The sequence below is a fragment of the Bison bison genome, unplaced genomic scaffold, assembly GCF_000754665.1.
Source record: "Bison bison bison isolate TAMUID 2011002044 unplaced genomic scaffold, Bison_UMD1.0 scf7180017864304, whole genome shotgun sequence".
Taxonomy (NCBI): Eukaryota; Metazoa; Chordata; class Mammalia; order Artiodactyla; family Bovidae; genus Bison; species Bison bison.
Window position 1 is genome coordinate 8,423,244 of NW_011494876.1, and position 22,833 is coordinate 8,446,076.

Sequence of the window (22,833 nt, forward strand, 5' to 3'; positions counted from 1 at the left end):
ACTTTGGTTTGCAAAAATTACTTCTAGATGGTGTGTGCTCGGTCGTATCCAACTCTTTGTGACCCCATGGACTGTAGCCCACCAGGCTCCTCTGCCCATGAGATTTTCCAGGCAAGAATACTAGAGTGAGGAGCTATTTTAAAGCTCCAGGGGATCTTCCAACCCGCATCTCTTGCGTGTGCCCACATTGGCAGGCGAATTCTTCACCACTAGCAACATCTGGGAAGCCCCTAGGGGACCCTATGTCTCAATTAGGGTTTCTCAATCATAGCACAAAGGACATTTGGGGCCAGATTAATTCTTTGTTGTGAGGGGCTTTCCTATCCACTTCCTAAGCATTGTGAGAGTAATTAGCAGTATCCCCTGCCTCTAACCAGTGGAGAGAGGCCCCCAAGTTTTGATAAGCAAAAATGTCTCCAGATGGTGCCAAATACTCCCTAGGCGTAAAGCTGCCCTCAGTGGAGACCTATTTCTACAGGAAGTGAACCCACTCAACTCCAATCTTTATTACGGCAGTTAATCAGTGAGGAACATTTTTAGTCACTCCCCAAATCTACTTTGAAACATTTTCTTTCAGTGCTCAGGAGTTTTTTTTTTTTTAAGGGCACAGTCTTGAAGCTGTTCCTTTTTTTCTGCATTTTAAACTTGAGGATAATTACTTTATAATATTGAGTTGGTTTCTGCCATACATCAACATGAACCAGCCGCAGATATACATATGTCCCCTCCCTCGTAAACCTTCCTCCCACTTCCCTCTCCATCCCACCCCTCCAGGCTGTCACAGAGCATAGGCATTCCCTGAATCATACAAGCAAATCTCCACTGGTTATCTATTGTACATATGGTAATGTTGCTAAAGCTGAAACTCCAGTACTTTGGCCACCTCATTCGAAAAGGCCACTCACTGGAAAAGACTCTGATGCTGGGAGGGATTGGGGGCAAGAGGAGAAGGGGACGACAGAGGATGAGATGGCTGGATGGCATCACCGATTCAATGGACGTGAGTTTGAGTGAACTCCGGGAGTTGGTGATGGACAGGGAGGCCTGGCACGCTGCCATGGGGTCGCAAAGAGTCGAACACAACCGAGCGACTGAACTGAACTGAACTGAATGTATATGCTCCTCTGTCCATGGAATTCTCCAGGCCAGAACACTGGAGTGGGTAGCCGTTCCCTTCTCCAGGAGATCTTCCTGACCCGGGGATCTTCCTGACCCAGGGATCAAACCCAGGTCTCTTGCATTGCAGGTGGATTCTTGACTGTCTGAGCCATCATGGAAGCCCTGTATGTTTCAATACCATTCTTTCAAGTCATCTAACCCTCTCCCTGACCATAAGTCTATTCTTTCTGTCAGTGTCTTCTCTGCTGCCCTGCAAATAGGATCATCCATACCATCTTTCCAGATTCCATATACATACCTTGCCAGGCTTTCAACCCTGGCTGCACAATACCCAGGGAGCTTTACGAAAAGAAACAAAAACAGATTCCTGGAATTCCTAGGCCCCACCTTCAGAGATTCAGATTCAGCCTGACTGGAGCAGAGGTCAGAGAAGGTTCTAACAGGCAGCCAGATGCACTGCCCAGAGACATTTCATTTGATTCTCCCTTCTCCCCCATCCTTTGAATCTGGCATTGTTAAAAGCCAGCAAGCCATTCAGCCAAAATGAGGCTAAGGGAATTTGTTAACATCTTCATTCTTAACAATAAAACATTCTCTGCATACTCAATTTCTTGGCCTGCAGATGACTTGCCAGAAAGAAGGGAATTTAACTCTATAACCACGTGACTTTCCCATAGCCTTATAGATCTAAAGACTGCTATCCTAAAGGACTATTTTTTTTTTTGGCTACACCATGCGGCATGTGGGATCTTAATTTCCCAATCAGGGATCAAACTAGGGCCCCCTATGTAAGAAGCGTAGTCTTAATCACTGGACCACCAGGGAAGTCCCTTCCATAGGACTTTCTGTGAACAAAGAAATGTTCTCTGTTTGCTCTGCCTAATATGGTAGCTGCTGGCCACATGGCACATGAGCACTTGAAATGCGGCTAGTGTGACTGAAGAACAGAATTGTACGTTTTATTTAATTTGAATTAATTTAACTTTAATAGCCATATGTGGCTAGAAAGAAAGTGAACTCGCTCAGCCGTGTCCGACTCTTTGGACCCCATGGACTGAAGCCTACCAGGCTCCTCAGTCCATGGAATTTTCCAGGTAAGAGTACTGGAGTGGGTTGCCATTTCCTTCTCCAGGGTATCTTCCCAACCCAGGGATCGAACCCAGGTCTCCTGCATGGCAGGCAGACGCTTTACTGTCTGACTGTAAAGGACAGTATGAAAAGTGCTTACATCCCTGCAGGGTCATAGAAATAAAGAAAAGCTGTAACAGCTACTAAATTTCATACAACTGTGAAACTTACAAAACTTTTTCTTTTTGGGGGGGGGGATAATGGCTCTACAATATTGTGCTGACTTTATGTCTTATAACATCTAAACTCAACAGTCCTTAAATTATCAAATGGGATCCTAACATATTCCAGTAAAGAATCTTAGGAGAAATTTTTAAATAATTTTTTTTTTTAATTTGCAGAACTAGCTTCCCATCAAATTCCAAACACTAGCTTTGAAGGTGACATTCTTGGCCTCTTCTTCTGAACACTCACCGCTGTAATGACTGATCTAGTCGTCAGAATAACCAGAAGTTGGAAAAGTATATGGCACGTGGAAGTGGATTTCCACAGTCTCAGCAGTTTACTAGCCTACTAGGATAAAGCATTCGTTTGCTTTCTTTTCCACCAGACCCAGGTAACCTTTGAATCGAACCTCTTACTCCCAAGATAGGCCTGAACCAACCACACACACTACAAACCAAGGTCATCTCTAAGGTTTTTTTTTATTCCCTCCTATCATTAAGTTTCATAATCCCTTACAACTGCACAAACCACATTGACGCATTCATTCTAGGTAACACAGATTCTCACAGAGCTAGAAGGTCATATATTTTTAAAGCTTAAAAAATAGGCAATTTTATCGCATTGTAAAGGCAACGGATGATATATCGCAGTTCAAGACATTCTCACAGGCAGGCCTTTCCAAGCACAAAAAATTCTTACCTCTTCTTGGCTTGAACTCCCCTGACCCATCACTAAGCAAAATTAGTATGAGCCATATAGTAATGAGTTAATAATTCTCCAATAATTCAAAGTAGTGGTCACTCTTCATACTAATAGGTATTTACTGAGTGCTTATCATGTGCTGGGCCCTGTGCTTTACTTTATCTAAATCTCACCACTGCCTTCTAAAGCAGGTATTATTACCAGAAGCTGAGGCTCAAAGAGGTTAGGTAACTGGCCCACAGCCACAAAGCTACCCAGTGGTAGAAGTGGGATTTAGACCTGAGTCTCTCTGATTTTTCTGGTGGGACCCCTCAGCGTTATGAACAAACATGTAGTTATAATATTCAGTACCTCACTGAGTCATTCTCCCTGTGATCAGCTGCAGCTCAATGAAGGGAGTTTGGGGTTGCAGGCTTCAGAAATTCTGAGCTTATCCTTACTTCAGAAACCACCCCATCCCCCATGGACCTCTCTCTCTGTCCTGGGGCTTCACCAGGCAGGTGGGAAGAGGAGTCTTGGGGAACACTAGTAATCCTAACAGCACGACTGCACCCAAGAGGATAAGGCAGATGTGTGCTGCAGAACTTTCCAAACACCATTATGGGAGTAGAAGGTGGTAGGATCCCAGCTACACATCCCAAGGGAGAAAGAAAGAGATTTTAGGTGGGAGTAGGGGAGAAATCAGGAGAGTGTTTTCAAGGGGACAGACAAGTTAAGACTCTAAGGGGTAGGTAATGTTTTGTTAAATCAAAAACAAATGGAGACCAGCCTTGAAGATTCCCTGAGCAGATGATACTAGTGTAGCTACACAAAGCTTAATTTAACTTATTTCGGAAGACTCACTTATGTCAGTTCTCGCTCATGTCCCTAGAAATCATACGCAAAACCTGAACTGTTTCCCAAGGTTGACATGAGGTAACTACTGACTAATTCCCTATTATTTAAGAAAATTCTAATATTACAACCATCTACTGTAAAGAATAAACCACCACTTCTTTCTCACTATATAAGCTGCTTTACTGCAGATGGTGATTGCAGCCATGAAATTTAAAAGATGTTTACTCCTTAGAAGGAAAGCTATGACCAATCTAGACACCATATTAAAAAGCAGAGACATTACTTTGTCAACAAAGGTCCATCTAGTCAAGGCTATGGTTTTTCCGGTAGTCAAGTATGGATATATGAAGAAAGCTGAGCACCAAAGAATTGATGCTTTTGAACTGTGGTGCTGGAGAAAACTCTTTAGAGTCCCTTGGACTGCAAGGAGATTCAACCAGCCCACTGTAAAGGAGATCAGTCCTAGGTGTTCATTGGAAAGACTGATGTTGAAGCTGAAACTCCAATACTTTGGCCACCTGATGCGAAGAGCTGACTCATTTGAAAAGACCCTGATGTTGGGGAAGATTGAAGGCAGGAGGAGAAGGGGACGACAGGGGATAAGATGGTTAGATGGCATCACCGACTCAATGGACATGAGTTTGGGTAGACTCCAGGAGTTAGTGATGGACAGGGAGGCCTGGCGTGCTGCAGTTCATGGGGTCGCAAAGAGTCGGACACAACTGAGCGACTGAACTGAACTGAACTGAAGCTGCTTTAAAACAGTTTATCCCTGAGCCTCGTTCCACTGTTTTGGTTTTTACGCTCCTGGTTTTGTCTTTTTGGAGTGTGCACAATAAATTTTTACTAATTACTACTACTCTGGTAATTTATTGGTTTTACTTGTTTTATTTCTGAACTTTTGACAATTTAGACATTAGAGATTCCATGAAGAGCATTCCCAGAGCAGGTGACAACCTAAAGAAAGGCAGCAGAGGGTAGAATGTGTGTTCACTAGCTTGGGTTAGAGCAAAGGAAGCAGAAAAGGAAGGACATCACGATGCAGAAGGGGAGGTGGGCAGGGTCTCCAAGATCCCAGACTGAAGGGCTGAGGCAGCCATCAGAGAACCTAGCAAGTACCAATTAACCATCCCAGGACCTGTTTTGCACCCCAGTCCTGGCACTTTCAGGCTGTGTGGCCTCACGCAAGTCCTTTCTCCTCTTTGGGCATCAATATTCTTAAAGAGGGTACCAAGGATCCCTTGCTGGTCCAAAAACCTAATTTTAGAAAAATTAATTTATGCCAGGGACACAGGTTATTAACTTCTGTAATTTCTAACTTTCTATATTAAAAAATGTTGATAAAAATTTATTAGTTACAATAAAGTAAGCCCAGTGGTTCAGAATGGGGGCTTTGAGGTGACTCAGTGTGTCCTGGGAGGGACCCATCTCTGAATCCCTCTCATTTTTCCTCTGAGAAATGGGCACAATGGAGGCACCTACCTCATATGGGGGTATTGGTAGGAGTTCGACAGGTAAGGTTTTCAAAGGTGCTTAGGAAAGGGCCTGACACCCTGTTTTTGCTTACTGTATGTCAGCTCTTATTAAGAAGAAGCTATTTTTAACCCCAGCCAGGTGGAGTCTGCCATTAGGGATTTCTGAGCCGGTGAGAGGTGAGATCTTTTCTTTACCACTCAGCCCGCGGGCACAGAGAAGGATTCATACAGTGGCCTGCTGGCACAGCCTTTCAGTCTACAACCTCTTCCTCCCTCCTTCGGCCTGGCCTCCTCTACTCCCCTGCGGGTTCAGGGGTACACAACCCGCAGGAGCAGCCAGCGTTACACAATCCGCGTTTCCAACTGCCAGGAAGCCCTGGGGATGCCGAGGTTGCCGGGCGGTGCAGTCGGGGTGGTTGGACCAGCAACCTGACTGACAGGTTGAGCGGAGGAGAGGATGCAAAGGAACTGAGGCAGGGTGGAGAAAGAGCTGAAAGGCTGCTGGAGGTAAGTTATGGTTGGGAAAGGTCTTGAGGGGTGCACATGTCTGGGGCAGGATGGAGGCAGATGACAGCAGCTGGCAGAGCAGCTGAGCTGTAGCCTCCAAACCATTGAGGCACTTGGGGAGGGGCGCCTATGGGCTGGTGCAAGCAGCGGGGAGGCTGAATAGAAGCGTGCAGGTCCCGACCAGTCCTCATCTTGTCTGGGTGCTTAGGGCAGCAGGCAGCCCGGCCCCGGGGAAGTAGGGACCAGGGATTCAGGAATGTCAAACCTATCCAGGTGCAGGAAGGGAGAGCGCAGGGGCTGGTGCTGGGGCTGGGAAACGGAGGAAAAAGGGAGGTACAGGTCCCCAACCCTTTTTCTGGAAAGAGGTCAGGCAGTCCGGACTCGGAAGTGTAGGGTAGGTCATGGGGCCATTGGGGGAGCCCGGGAATATTCCCTCCTAAATGCGCACCACCAACCCCCTCGCCTCCCACCCCGACCGGCGCTCACCTCACCTGACCTCAGCCGTCTGCAACCCCTGCGCTATCCAGACGTCCGTCCCTGGTCCTGGCCCCCAGCTCGTACCCGGCTACTGCGCGGAGCCTGGGAGCGCATCCGCTCTCAGCTCCAGGCCCGCCTCTGCTGGGCGTCTTAAAGGCGCAGTGCGCGGGCCTACGTCCCCCGACAGAAAAGCTGGCTCCGCCCCCGCGCTGCTCCCAGGCTGCCGCGTTCCGTCTTGGAGGCTCAGGGGCGAGAACTCCTAGCTCTTGGGCATTCCCAGGTCGTAGGGTAAAGCCCGGAGGATAAAGTTGGTATTTGACACAACCCGATCCCACCAACCTGTCTCTAGACATCCTGGAGCACCTACCGTGTTCCCTGTGCAGCCCCAGGTGCCGGGGAAGGGGAAGGGGTGGCAGAACCCAATCACCCCCGCCTCGACCCCAAAGCTTTGACTGGGGCCTGGGGGAGGGCTGGAACCCAAAGGGCCACACACACTTCCACAATACGACGACAGAATCCTTTGCGGCATTGTTTATTTTGCGTGCTCAAGTCGCTCAGTTTTGTCCAACTCTTTGCGACTCTATGGACTGTAGCGCGCCAGGCTTCTTTGTTCATGGGACTTCCCAGGCAAGAATACTGGAGTGGGTTGCCATTTCCTTCTCCAGAGGATCTTCCCAACCCAGGGATCGAATCTACATCTCCCCTGTCTCCTGCCTTGTAGGCTGATTTCTTTACCGCCAAGCCGTTTTCTGTTCAGAGGCTCAGTCGTATCCGACTCTTTGCGACCCCATGATTCGCAGCACGCCAGGCCTCCCTGTCCATCACCAACTCCCCGAGTTCACTCAGAATCACGTCCATCGAGTCAGTGATACCATCCAGCCCTCTCATCCTCTGTCGTCCCCTTCTCCTTCTGCCCCCAATCCCTCCCAGCATCAGAGTCTTTTCCAATGAGTCAACTCTTCGCACGAGGTGGCCAAAGTACTGGAGTTTCAGCCTTAGCATCATTCCTTCCAAAGAATCCCAGGGTTGATCTCCTTCAGAATGGACTGGTTGGATCTCCCTGCAGTCCAAGGGACTCTCAAGAGTCTTCTCCACCACCACAGTTCAAAAGCATCAATTCTTCGGCGCTCAGCCTTCTTCACAGTCCAACTCTCACATCCATACATGACCACAGGAAAAACCATAGCCTTGACTAGACGAATCTTTGTTGGCAAAGTAATGTCTCTGCCTTTGAATATGCTATCTGAGCACCTATTGTGTGCCTAGCATTGTTGGGCACCACACCCGCCAGTGACTCAGGCTAGATCTCTACCTCGGAAGGGCTTGGAGGGACAGACAGGTTCACAGGCAAGCAAAGTAACCCTGCCCTATGTGGGGCATCTCATTTGGTGCTGTCAGGTGGGCACTGTGCTCTTCTGAGACAAGGAACTTGCCCTGAAAAGCACAGAACTGGGAATCCCAACCCTAGATCATCTACCTCCAAAGTTCTTGGGTGCAAAACTCACCATCTTATAAATTTTTCAAGCACCATGGGTTAAATCCCCACTATGGCCATTTCTTCATTTTAAGGACAATTAAACCTCACTAGGCAAAAAAAAAAAAAAAAGAAGGAGTGTATAAAAGTCATAACCCATTAAAACTCAAATACTGTTTCTGTCTAGTTTATCTGCCACCAAGCCTACGTTTTTGAACATCTGGCCTCAGTTTACCCCCTCAACAGCATTTTAGCACCCCAGGGGCACTGGGGCTGAACTCTACCACCTCAGCCTTTGCCAAGAACTCTCATCATTTCCCACTTGGCCTGGCTACGCCTTCCTCTTTTCCATATTGTTGTTCAGTTGCCCAGTGGTGCCTGACTCTTTGTGACCCCATGGACTGTAGCATGCCAGGCCTCTCTGTCCCTCACCAACTTCCAAAGTTTGCCCAAGTTCCTGTCCATTGCATCTGTGATGCCATCCAGCTATCTATCCTCTGACGCCCTCTTCTTCTGCCCTCGTCTTTCCCTCCATCAGGACCTCTTTTTCATATCTCAATTTAAATGCTACTTCCTCCAGGAAGCCTTCCTTAAATTCCCTTTGGACCCACACTATACTGTGGGCTCCTTCCATCAAAGTATTTATTCATTCATTTCACAAATATTTACTGAACACTTACTACGTGCTGAGCCTGTGTGTGTGTGTGTGCGCGCACACACGCGCAGTGGTAGCAGCGGCTGCAGCAGCAGAGGTGTCTTCCTACTGTACTGAGTCTCTGGCTTGCCTGCTTCTTGCTCCAGACCTAGGTGGGATCAGTACTCAACAGGACTTTCTCGGCCGTTTCAATCCACCACAAAGGCAGCCTCAGGCCTGCCAACCTGGCAAAACCTGGCTGAGTTGGGCAGGTCTTGAGTTCTAAGAATGGGACACAGATGAGAAGCACCAGAAATGTAGCAAAGAGGAATCTCCAAGGCCACTGGAAGCCCTGTAAAATCTGCCTGTCAGGGCTGCTGGAATGCATCCAGAGTATGGGGCAATCTCCCTGGCTGGGGCCGGAGCATGTTGGACATCTCATCACTCAGACGTCAAGAGTTACATCTGACCTGCTTCATGGAACTGTTCTCAGAGCTCTGGGGACAATTTACTCATCAAAGACCATGTACCTTCTCTGGCCTTACTTCTCCTCACTGCCAAAGTCTTTCCAAGCTAGCAGTCCTTCAACACCCTCAGAACAGGTCCAGAGAGGCAGCAAGGACTAAAACTGACCTTTAATCCTCACTTACCATTTTTTAGCAAATCTCAGGCTCAGGGAGCATTCACCAAACAGCTGCTGATGGGGTGAATGAATAAATAAGGGAATAAAATTTATGGATAACTTCCTGGAAGTTCCCACGAAACCACCGATAAGCTTCACTTGGTGGGTCTGAACACGTAAAAACACTTAAAGCTTAAATTTAATTTTTTTTTCCTCTCCAAAACCTAAAAATGGGTAAGTTATCTTTCTTCTAATTCATAGTTTGTGGCCCCAGAGGCCTCCTAGGGTCTGCAGTTTCTATATTCAAAGAGGCTTTTTTCCCCAGAGTTTTATATTTAGATACACTGAGCCCCAGATGGGAGTCACCTTCTCTGTGACTCCTCTCCAGCTGGTGACTGATAGAAGAGAAGCCTTAAATAGCTCCCATTTCACAGTGAAGCTCAGGAGGCAGGAGGAGAGGAGGGGACTCATGTGTGGTCCATCCCCGCGTCAATAACACCCCTGAACACTCACAGAGGAATCAAGGGTGGGTGGGAGGACAGGGAGCAGTCCAAGGGGCCATCCAGGTTCCAAAAGGCGCCTTCAGTCATGTTCAGTATAAACTCCTTATTACCTGACAGGTCTCATCCCAGCATTAGGAAAGAGTTCAGAAACCTCTCCTCTGCCAGCAGGTGCGGCAAACAGGCCCAGGCTTCACCCTGCCATGCAGTCTACGGAAAGCTCCTGGACTCAGCGGCATGCCAGTCAGAACAGAGTGATACTGATGGTCACCACTGTTTAATGCACGCTTATTACTGATCAGGCACTGGGCATCACCTCACTTAGTCCTTACAATCACCCTGGGAGATATGCCAACCCACTTTACAGATAGAGCTCTGAGAGGTTAACAGACTCACTCAAGATACCATAGCCAGCGGTGGGGTCAGCAGTCAAAGAAGTTCATTCATTCATCAAACATTACCAAGGACCTACTACATGCTGCGTACTCTCTGGGTGAACACTTCCTGCCCCCAAGGACTTAAGAGTCTTTTAATAAGATGAAATATTAGTAACAATTCGATCAAGGATTAAACACAAGCTATGGTGGAATTACCAAGAAGGCAATGGCACCCCACTCCAGTACTCTTGCCTGGAAAATCCCATGGATGGAGGAGCCTGGTAGGCTGCAGTCCATGGGGTTGCTAAGAGTCGGGCACGACTGAACGACTTCACTTTCACTTTTATGCATTGGAGAAGGAAATGGCAGCCCACTCCAGTGTTCTTGCCTGGAGAATCCCAGGGACAGCGGAGTCTGGTGGGTTGCCGTCTATGGGGCCGCACAGAGTTGGACACGACTGAAGCGACTTAGCAGTAGCATGGTGGAATTACGAGGAACAACAGGTACAAATTTGGGCCAAGTACAAATGCAACATGGTTGAGACTTACATGCTATATCATATGGAAATATACATAGGAGAAAAATGAAATACATGATACCACATGTATATGGATACCAGCTAGACAGCATCCCTGGGTCTATGGCCAATGCGCACAATCCAGTCTCCAAAAGTTTACCACATGGCATCTGCAAGCCAACCATTGAGCCCCCTGCACAATATGCTATTCATATGTCACCACCTCAAAGCAGTTTTCCCAGATTATCTATGCAAAAAAGAGCTAGTTCATCACCCATGTCCCTGCTGCTGCTGCTAAGAAGCTTCAGTCGTGTCCGACTCTGTGCGACCCCATAGACGGCAGCCCACCAGGCTCCCCCGTCCCTGGGACTCTCCAGGCAAGAACACTGGAGTGGCTTGCCATGTCCTTCTCCAATGCATGAAAGTGAAGGTGAAGTCCCTCAGTCGTGTCCGACTCTTAGCGACCCTATGGATTGCAGGCTACCAGGCTCCTCCGTCCATGGGATTTGCCAGGCAAGAGTATTGGAGTGGGGTGCCATTGCCTTCTCTGCATATCCCTGTAGCACATTGTAAATGAAGCTGCATTTACTCATTTCAGTGACTCCTGACTCCACTGATTGTGAATTCCTTTTCCATCTCCATCTCCCCAGGGACCAGCATGATGACTGGCACAGAGCAGGCAAATAATAATTAGCGATCATGTGTTGAGCTCTTCCTGAGTGTCTCACTTTTCCTCAGGTGCTACATATATTATCTCAATGAACCATCCCAACAATCCTATGAGGTGGGTACTATTATTGGCCTCATTTTAAAGGAAAATTAGCCTCATTTGAGGAAATTGAGGCTCAAAGAGGTGAATCTACCCACGATCACTCTGCTAATAAGTGATACTGCCAGAATCCAAACCAAGTTGTGTATGTCTGAATGCAGTCCATGTCCTAACCACTAAGATGCCTACTGCCATAACTAGTAATGGAACTGGTTATGAAAGATATGGCAAAGTCTCACCTTAAAAGAGCTTATAACTAGAAACCTATGAAATTTTTAGGCAAAAAAAAAAAAACTTCTTTACAAACAATTCAAAATACTTATACATTTATTTGTAACTTAAGTAATTGTCAAGTATCTGTTTATGCACAGGACCAAAGTTGTAGGGGATATATTTTGACTCTGGTATAAATTACAGGATGAGTTATTATACATCAATGAAAGAGTTGAGGAAATTATATCATGAGACAAGTCAACATATGTCAGAATGTAACATATGATCCTGGAAAGAAGGACTTAGTAATCAGGAGGTTATCAGTTCTTAAACTATTGATTCATTTGTTGAAAATGCCAGTTGAGAACAGCCCTAAGTCCGAGAGGATCCTGGATGGGAAGGAAAGGGAAGCCTCTGAGACAACAGTGTGACTGCTGTAGGGGAGCAAAATTTGCCACCCTAAAGTATGTCTCTTTGGCATGAGGATTAATTTAGGTTGATTACTTTTAAGAGACAGAAGACTCAGGAAATTTTTCTTTTTACCTCCCCCTTAGCTCCCTAAAGAATTCAGGTAACAGGCCTGTTCCCAGGATAGAGTTATCATAAGACATATCTTAAGACTCCACTCTGTGTCCACTGTCTCTGCCTGGCCCAACAAATACCTATTTACTGAGCACTTGCTTTCCCATCTTCATGTGACTTGCCTTCTCCCCTTTGAAGTCCCAAACCACTACCTCCAAATATTCTCTGTTGTCTTTAGCCAAAGATGATATTCAAGGTGAGGGTTTTGGCCATGTTGGCAAGTTATTCAGTTCTCCTGAGTCTCTCCCATATATACATGTTATTAAACTTTGTTTGATTTTACTTTGTTAATGTATTTCATGTCAATTTAATTATTAGACCAGCAAGAAGAACTTAGAAGTGTAGAGAAAATTTTCTTCCTCCCCAACACTACACAACTAGCTTCTGGCCCAGATTTTCCAAGCACCTCTCTGTAAGTTAGAAAATGATAGAAATTTTCCAAAAGATTAACAAAAAGCAAGAGAGACTAATACTTAAAATAGTTGAGACTGGAATGCCAAAGAAAAGTTTCATTTAAAAGCAGATTTAGATCAAGAAGATGAATTTAAAAAAAGAACTGAGCACATGTAATACTAACAGATGGCAAAGGGAAAGCGAAGCTACCAGTTCCTGTTTACTTAATCCTCATCACAGCGGAATATTTCCATTTGGTCAGGTTAGAACATCACAAAGAGGGAAACCAAGCCCAGGACAGGAAGAAAAGACATGGGAAGAACACGCAACAACCTAAAAAATTAGTCCCAGTCATGAAATTATTGCCCAGGGAACCAAAAGGATATTTAGATATGATCTCAGAAACATATTTGGTGATCTTCAGTAAGTCATGCCAGAAGACTCTAATTAGAGTAAGGGGTCCTACTTCAAATAGAAAGAGTGATACAGAAATCTAGAGACCGAGAGGCTTGGTGCTGATTTCTAGCAAAGTTCTGGGCTTGATTATGAAACTAAAACAAAAGAGGTAACTACTAAGAGCTCATATAATCACAAAGGAAGGATATTTCAACAGTTACTAGCATGAGTAGATCTGAAGACTGCGGTGGGAATTGTTTACAGACTTTGGACAAAATATTTTAGTTAGGCTTTGGACAAAACATTTTATTATCTGTTTATGGGCAAGATGAAGCAATCAAGGCTGCATAACATCACAGCTCAGTGGATTCGTAGAAGGTTAAACAACAGGGGCCCAACTTTCTTTAGTCTGACAATTTCATACTGGAAGCAGTTTTCTAATGGAAATTCCCCAATTCTCCGTTCTAGATATATATTTTTTTTAATTTAGATAAATAGAAATCCAATCTTGTCATTAATTTTAAATCAAAGGAAGGAAAATCAGGGTTCAAAATTGTTTCAATAATAAGGAATATGCCAAAAACATGGTGAAATTTTGCAGTGCCATCTTTAGGCTTTTAAAATTCAAATGGTATCTCAGCATATGGTAGACCAGATATTCTGAGGCACCTTTCTCAAAACACTAAAGAGTAGGGGGCAGAGAGCAGTAAATAAAAGTGAAACACATGGTTGTCCCCAGACCAAATATGTACAGCAGATCCATAAACAATACTGGGAGACTAATACTTGAGCTCGAAGTTGAAGCAGCAGCACCTGAGAGCCCACATTTCTCAGGACCCTCGAATGCTTAGAGCAGCCTTGGGGGAGCAGCATTTCCTCACTCCAAGCACAAATAAGGATGCTCTCTATAAGAGAGCACCCAGTATTCTCACAGGTCATGATTAACCAAGTATACTGATCGGGAAGACATCTCTGGAGAAATTAGTCAGATATATCAACTAAGAATGATATGACATAAAAAATATGAAAAAAGATATGGAATGTGCAGGATAGACTGAGAAGATCTAAAACTCCATTTAATCATCAAAGAAGGGGAGAAGGAAGGAGAGGCAAAGTGTGAAGCAGTAATAGCTGAGAATTTCCAAAGCATAAAAAACATTTGACTCCACAGATGTAGGAAGCCTATATATAATGCAGGATAAATAATAAGAAATCCAAACCAAGAAACTTAGTAGTGAAACTGCCGAACACTAAAAAACAAAAGATCTTAAAAGCAGCTAGATTTTAAAAAAAGAAAGAAAAAAAAAAGGATTACTCACAAGAAAAAGGAATTAGATAGCAGATATCTCAATGGCAACACTGGAAGCTAAAGAACAATAGAATAATATCTTCAAAGACCTGAGAATTGGATACTCACCATTTTAAGAATGAGAGTGAGATACAGATTAAAGCAAAGTGATTTTACAACTGGAAGACTTGACTAACTGAACTTCTAAGATACATTTCAGAAAGAAGAAGCTGGACTCGATTAAGAACTGAACTGAAAAGAGAAATATGAGGGAAGACACAGGTAAATATGGTCAAATCAAAACAAAACTCTCCGTAGAAAACAATAATGATAAAAAAATCATATATAATTTGTACGTTTAACACAAAGTCAGAACTAAAATGCTGGGAACAATAAATCAGAAAAAAGGTGATTGAAGTTAAAGTATCCTAATGCCTTTGCATCTGTGTAGAAAGTGAATTAGTACATTAATTTTCGCCTTCATTAATAAATGTATGTTTAAAAGTCAGTGGTATTCACTAAAGTAAGACATATATCTATATATGTACATATGTACATACATATATATCTTTTGAACTAATAGAAGGAAGAAAATGACATAAGTCAACAACAAAAAAATGTCTATCAACCCAAAAGAAGTATATTAAAAAGTGACACTCCCCCCAAAAAAAAGATAGTAAAAATAAAGCCAGATATACTAATAATCACAATAAACATAAATTAACACATCAGTTAAAAGTCAGAAGTTGTCAAGTTGAATGTTAAAAAAGTCTAAGAGGCATTGTTTCCAGAGGTACTCCTAAAACATAGGAATTTGGAAAAGTTGAAAGTAAAAGTGCGGAAAGTTATACACCTGACAAACATCCAAAAGAAAGGTAGTGTAGCTAAATTAGTATTAGATAACATAGACTAACACTCCAAAATCACTGCAGATGGTGACTGCAGCCATGAAATTAAAAGACGCTTGCTCCTTGGAAGAAAAGCTATGACCAACCTAGACAGCATATTAAAAAGCAGAGACATTACTTTGCCAACAAAGGTCTGTCTAGTCAAAGCTATGGTTTTTCCAGTGGTCATGTATGGATGTGAGAGTTGGACTATAAAGAAAGCTGAGTGCCACAGAATTGATGCTTTTGAACTGTGGTGTTGGAGAAGACTCTTGAGAGTCCCTTGGACTGCAAGGAGATCCAACCAGTCCATCCTAAAGGAAATCAGTCTTGAATATTCATTAGAAGGACTGATGCTGAAGCTGAAACTCCAATACTTTGGTCACCTGATGCGAAGAACTGACTCATTGGTGAAGACCTTGATGCTGGGAAAGATTGAAAGCAGGAGAAGGGGACAACAAAGGATGAGATGGTTGGATTGCATCACCAACTCAACAGACATGAGTTTGAGCAAGCTCTGGGAGTTGGCGATGGACAGGGAGACGGTGTGCTGCAGTCCACAGGGTCGCAAAGAGTTGGACACAACTGAACGACTGAGCTGAATATAGACTAACAAAAAAAATTATTAAGAATGGAGAGGATCACTATATAATGATAAAGAGTTCAATTCAACAACAAAATATGTCAGTTCTAAACTACAGAAAATATATAATTTATTACTAAGGAAATGGATGAAATCTTTAATCAAAGGAAAACATTAAGTCCAAAAATATTAAGAAAGTTTGGAAGCATATCTAAACTTTCAACGGATAGATAGATCATTCTACTCTTTCATCAGTTTCTCTGGAAAATAGAAAGAGAAGATGTATTCCCAACTCACTTAATGATGCCAATCTAAATTTGATACCAAAACAATCAGACCAATTATGACTCATAAATAACTCAAACACACAGAAGTAAAAATCCTAAGCAAAATACTAGTAAGCTGAGTCCAGCAACACATAAAAGGATGATACTTCATAACAAGTTAGGAAAACATTCTTGCAGTTAACCACATCAACACATAAAAGGAAAATTATAAGATCCTCTAAATAGTTTCAAAATTTTAACATAAAATCCAACAGTCTCTCATGGCAATAACTCATAGTAAACTAAGTGGAGAACTTCCTTAACTAGTTAAATGGCATCTACCAAAAACCTCCAGCAAATATGAGCCTGAATAATGAAAAATTAGGAATACTTCCTTCAAAATCAGAAGTAATTCTAATCAAAATCTCAACAGGGCTTTTCAAGAAAGATGAGCTGATTCCAAGATTTATTGGAAGAGCAAAGGTCCAAGAAAAGCCAGAATACTCCCAATGAAGAAGAAAAGGTAGCTATTAAGCTTATTTAAAATGTACAGTTATTAGGACAGTATGTATTCAGGCTGTTATTGCTTAGTTGTGCCCAATTCTTTGCAACCCCACAGACTGTAGCCCACCAGGCTCCTCTGTCCAGGAGATTTCCCAGGCAAGAATACTGGAGTGAGTTGCCATTTCCTTTTCCAGGGGATCTTCCTGACCCAGGAATTGAACATGAGTTTCCTGCATTGGCAGGTGGATTCTTTACCATTTGAGCCACCTGGAAAGCCCATGTATTCAGGTAAGGATAGACAAAAACACTAATGAAACAAAAAGCAGAAAAACATACTCATGTACACAGGGTAACTTGGTTTATGATAAAGCTGTCATTTCAGATCACCAGGGAAAGGAAGACAATTAAGTAAAACTTGCTAAAACAATTATTCATATTGAAAAAAAACAGAATTTAAAAAAAAAAAGAAAAAAACAGAATTTAATGATTCTCACTTCTCCCACAGTAATTCAAGATAGATTAAGACTTCAATATAAAAGGCAAAACTGTAAACTTTTAGAAGACAATATAAGAGAATATCTTTAGGATCTTTCCAGCACTTGACACAATAAGTCTTTTTCAATCTGGTGGGCAAAAGATGGTATCTCACTGCAATCTTAATCTTCATGTCCAGGATTAACAGGCTTGAGCAATTTTTCCCATCCCAGGTCTCCCACATTACAGGTGGATTTTTTTTTTTTTTTTTCACCATTGGAGCCATCAAGGAAGTCCATCTCTTTCTTTAGTATTTTGGAATTAAAAAAACATTAATTTTAATTTAGTTAAATTATCCTTTCTAATTAGTGGCCTTTTATGTCTTGTTTAAGAAACCCTTTCCTATCTAGCCTGAGCCACGTGGCTAGATTAGGGGAGATGTAACACCCCAGGGACACCAGGGATATAGGTACTGAATTGTGACTAATGACTTCTGGGCTGGCAAGAACCCACAGATGGTGGTGCAGCTGAGGAAACAATAGATCTGGGTGTCTGAGTCACTTGAACACATTTCTAGTGAAGATGGTGGGCTCTGGTTTCATGAAGCCTACTGTACCATCTATTAACTCTCTCTGTAAACCTGAGTTTCTTCATGTACAGACAGGGAACGATGATGAAGAACTGATAATGGCATCAACCTCACAGGGCTACGAAGATGATCGAGCCAAACCAAGCGTTTGCTGAGCCTCGTTTTAGTGATGGCAGTTCCACATCACTGTGGCTACATGTCATGTGATCACTGCCGAGTTGGATGTGACTGGGTCTCTATGGAAACACAACTTCCGCTCACTTCTGTTTCCAGCAGAGTCTGCTTCCAATCTGAGAATTAATTTGCAATATGGTTTCTTTTTACTTTTTAAAAAATTGCATGCTCTTTATTCCCCAAAAGGAATTCTTGATTTAACCAGCAATTTAGGCATTCAGAGAGACACTGTATTTTCTTGAGCTTCACAGAAATGGACAACTTTTAAAATATATTTTTTGAGACTTTATCTGCATCATGTTTACACGTGAGACCTCTGACACAGTGCAAAGTAATGGCTGAAAACACAGATTGCTCTCTGGAAGGCCTGACTACTGTTTACTAAATGTGCATTTCTGACAAGTTACTCTCTCTGGGTCCCAGTTTAAACCTCTGTGAAACAGGGGTAATAAAGTATTTAATTCATATATTTCTTCTCAGTGTTTCTAAATTCTTAACAAAATAAGTGTGTTGGCTACTATAATTCCTCTCCCACCTACCCATTCGCCTCTTGCCACGCCTGTTCCCAACATCAGCGTGACCAATTCATCCTGATTTGCTTGGGACTTTCCCTGTCTTTACACTGAATACCACCCCACTCCTCTCAGTTTTGGGCCAACCAGAATTGCTGACCACCCTCCGTGATTCTACAGTCAGAGAAATCACAATAGTCCAGATAAAATGGTGGCCAAGGGGACTCAAGAAGGTTTGGGTCCCAGATTTACATTGGTAATTCAAAATCATGACAGTTTTGTGGCCACAGGATAAACAATGATAGCTCAGAGGCACAGAATACTCACTGAAACCGAAGGTGAATCCCATTAAGTATCGATTTTTAAGTCCCTCAAGGGCAGAAGCTGCCTTATATATCTTTGTACCCCTTGCACACTTAGAAGGCTGATTTCTTAAGGCCATGTGCTATGAATGGCTGGCCTGCATCTAAATCCAGTTTGGGGATGACTCTGGAGCAGGTTCTGCCTGTGCGGGGACAATTCCAGTCTTAAATGGGATTTCTGCTTTGTAACACTCATGAATCACTAATTGGTTAAAGACTGAATTTCAGCTTTGTGACACTCATGAATCACTAACTGGTTAAAGATTGACACCTTCTGCTCATAAATACCCTCCTCACCCTGTCTCTATGATTGATGTGGTTTTCAATGGTTTATGAATAATTGCCTAATGCGTGATGACCCAAAAGGGGTATCTGCCCCTAGAGAATACCACACACCTACTCAGGTCCCCTACTCACAGCCTGGGGTGTCTCCCAAGCTCTCATGTGGCTTCTGTGTGGAGTAAGCAGAAGGCCTCAGAAAATGGGGCAAAGCTCCATATTTACAGGGAGTCAGGGGAGGAGGACGTGGATGGCTCTTGGTGTTCTAAGATGGAGTACTGATGGGGCCATGTCACTGCTATGTACCAGGGAAGACATGGTACAGGAGACTGACCAGGTGCTCGGACTCTGGTGTCAAACAGTCCTGGCTGCGCCCCTTACTAGCTGTGAGATCTGTGGCAAGTGAATCACCCTCTCTGGGACTCTTAATTCCTTACAGCAAATTGAGGATAGTAGTAATACTTGGTTGTAGGGAGGCTTTAAATGCCTAGTATCTAGTCCCATCACTTTATGGCCAATAGATGGGGAAACAGTGGAAACAGTGGCTGACTTTATTTTTCTGGGCTCCAAAATCACTGCAGATGGTGACTACAGCTATGAAATTAAAAGACACTTGCTCCTTGGAAGGAAAGTTATGACCAACCTAGACAGCATATTAAAAAGCAGAGACCTTAATTTGCTAACAAAAGTCCATCTAGTCGAGGCTATGGTTTTTCCAGTAATCATGTATGGATGTGAGTTGGACTATAAAGAAAGCTAAGCACTGAAGAATTGATACTTTTGAACTGTGGTGTTGGAGAAGACTCTTGAGAGTCCCTTGGACTGCAAGGAGATCCAACCAGTCCATTTTAAAGGAGATCACTCCTGGGTGTTCATTGGAAGGACTGATGCTAAAGCTAAAACTCCAATATTTTGGCTACCTGATGCGGAGAGCTGACTCATTGAAAAAGACCCTGATGCTGGGCAAGATTGATGGCAGGAGGAGAAGGGGACGACAGAGGATGAGATGGTTGGATGGCATCACCAACACAATGGACATGGGTTTGGGTGGACTCCAGGAGTTGGTAGACAGGGAGGCCTGGCGTGCTGCGGTTCATGGGGTCACAAAGAGTCAGACACGACTGAGCAACTGAACTGAACTGAATACGTAAAGAGGGGGCTTCCCTGGTGGCTCAGTGGGAAAGAATCTGCCTGACAATGCAGGAGACCTGGGTTCAATCCCTGGGTTGGGAAGATCCCTTGGAAAAAGAAATGGCAATCCACTCCAGTACTTTTGCCTGGGAAATCACATGGACACAGGACCTTGGCAGGCTACAGTCCATGGGGTCGTGAAAGAGTCGGATACGACCTTATCAACAACACACACACATGTAAAGAGTATGTATAATAAGGGGCCTAAAATAGAGCTTAATACCCTCTATACCCTAACAGGGTCCATAACTGCTATTAGTTTTATATTGTTGTGATTCAACATAAGCATCACATATAATATTGTTTCAAGGGGAGAAAACCCCCCAAATCAACAAATGCTGAGAGGAGTGTCAAACAGCAAGTGCTCAATAAATGTTAGCTGTTAGTAAGAGCTTTTAAATCAATCTACTTCCTGTGTCTCAGAATCACATAGCTGCCCTGTGAACACAAGGAAAAGCTCATTTAAGGCATTCCAAGAGGAACTTCCCTGGTGGTCCAGTAGCTAAGACTCCGGACTCCCAATGCACGGAGCTGGGGTCCCATCCCTGGTCAGGGAACTAGATCCCACAAACCACAACTAAAGATGCTGCATGCTGCAACAAAGATTGAAGATCCCACCTGCTGCAAGTAAAACCCGCTGCAGCCAAAATAAATAAATAAAAATAAATATAAAAACAAAATTCTATGAGACACATACATAGTATTCATGCCCAAAATGCATCAGATGATTGCAATCATGGGGAAACCTCAGACAAATAGAGGGAGCTTCAACAAGATAACCGGCCTGTATACTTCAAAAATGTCAAGGATATGAAAGACACAGTAGAGACCAAGGAGACAAGCCTGCTAAGAACAATGCTTAATCTTAGATTGGCTTCCAGATCAGAAAGAAAATCCTGCTATAAAGGACATTATTATGGAGAAGGAAATGGCAACCCACTCCAGTGCTCTTGCCTGGAGAATCCCAGGGATGGGGGAGCCTGGTGGGCTGCCATCTGTGGGGTCGCACAGAGTCAGACATGACTGAAGCGACTTAGCAGCAGCAGCAGCAGTGCATATATGTGGAATCTAGAAAAATGGTATATTAAACTTATTTGGGAAACAGAAATAGAAGCATAGACATAGAGAACAAACGTGGATCCCAAGGGGGAAAGGTGGTGTGGGATGAATTGGGAGACTGCAATTGATGTACATACACCCTTGATATTATTGTAAAATAGGTAACGAATGAGAATCTGTGGTTCAGCACAGGGAACTCGGTGCTCTGTGAGGAAGTCCAACAAAAAGAAGATACGTGTATACACATAGCTGACTCACTTTGCTGTGCAGTAGAAACTAACCCAACAGTGTGAAGCAACTGTACCCCAATAAAAATCAAGAAAAAAAAAAAGGACATTATTAGAATAATTGGTAAAATTTGAATAAGGTCTGTAGATTAGGTAATAATATATAATTGCTAAACTTTCAAGTTTTATAATTGCTATAATATTTTAAAATTATAATTGTCCTGTGATTATGTAGGAGAATGTACTTATTCTTGGGAATTCACCCTACAGGATTTAGGTTTACCGTAAAAGGTCATAATGTCCCAAACTTACTCTCAAAAGGTTCAGAAAAAAATAATTTATGCTTAGAGGAAACGAATGATGAAAAAGTGAATGTGGCTAAAGTTTTGCTGGTAAATCTGGATGAAGGATATGTAAGCGAGGGGGCTTTTTTTGCAACTTTCATGCATGTTTGAAATTATTTCAAAGTAAAAAGTAAAACATAAATAAAACGAAGCTACCAAACCTTTAAAAGAAGAGTAAGAAACTGCAGTTAAGGAAGCAGCCAGCTCCCTGCTCACCAGTCAGCGGCTCTGAGAAGCCTCTTGGTCCTGTTTCCCACTGCCCCTTGGCCCTGTTTCTTCACTGTCCCTTTTCATGGTGAGGCTGGAAAAGCCAACTTTCTATTAACAGGCCTGCCTGCTAAGTCACTTCAGTCGTGTCCAACTCTGTGCGACCCCACAGACGGCAGCCCACCAGGCTCCCCCGTCCCTGGGATTCTCCAGGCAAGAACACTGGAGTGGATTGCCATTTCCTTCTCCAATGCAGGAAAGTGAAAAGTGAAAGTGAAGGCGCTCAGTCATGTCCGACTCTTCACGACCCCATGGACTGAAGCGCACCAGGCTCCTCTGTCCATGGGATTTTCCAGGCAAGAGTACTGGAGTGGGGTGCCATTAACAGGCAGCTTTTAGCATATTCCATAGAAATGGAGACAGGTCATAGGGCATGTCCACACAGGTGGTAACAAGAAAAGTAACAGGACCCAGCTCAGAGAAAAGGGCAGTGGGAAGTGGTGGGCCTGGGGCTCCAACAGCATCATTTGACCTGCCTGCTACCTTTTAGCCTAGATGCCTCATTAAAGCATCATGGCAAAAGGCACTGTATTGCCAGAAGAGACTCTTCCAGCATGGAGATGCTGCTGCTTCAAGGGGCAAAGAAGGGGAACTGGCTCCCTGGAAAAGGAGCAGTGCTCACTACCAGCCAAAAGAGGGTGCTATTTTCTCCAATGTCATCCTTCCCAAGTCTGCCCACTGAGTGCACAGATCTGCAGATCCCAGGAGCAGGCTCAGCGTGAGCTGAATGAGGAAGAATCATAAAAATGCAAGGTTGGGAGAGGGAGAGGGTGGGAAGATTTGGGAAAATGGCATTGAAACATGTAAAATATCATGTAAGAAACGAGTTGCCAGTCCAGGTTCGATGCACGATACTGGATGCTTGGGGCTAGTGCACTGGGACAACCCAGAGGGATGGTATGGGGAGGGAGGAGGGTTCAGGATGGGGAACACATGTATA

The 22,833-nt window shown here is 43.8% G+C and overlaps 1 protein-coding gene across 4 annotated transcripts in view; it reads right to left on the reverse strand.

Annotated features, from left to right (window-relative positions):
* The window catches only part of ABHD6 (abhydrolase domain containing 6), a 68,951-nt gene that overhangs the window by 41,845 nt on the left and 4,273 nt on the right, over positions 1 to 22,833 (reverse strand). For 2 of the 4 annotated variants that reach the window (XM_010851611.1, XM_010851608.1), the window contains exon 1: positions 6,420 to 6,566. The exons of 1 other annotated variant lie outside the window; for it this stretch is intronic. The gene's annotated coding sequence lies outside the window, so the exon portion shown is untranslated. Of the gene's footprint in view, positions 1 to 6,419; positions 6,567 to 22,833 lie in introns of those variants that run through there. One more of the 4 variants, XM_010851610.1, reaches the window with a different exon arrangement.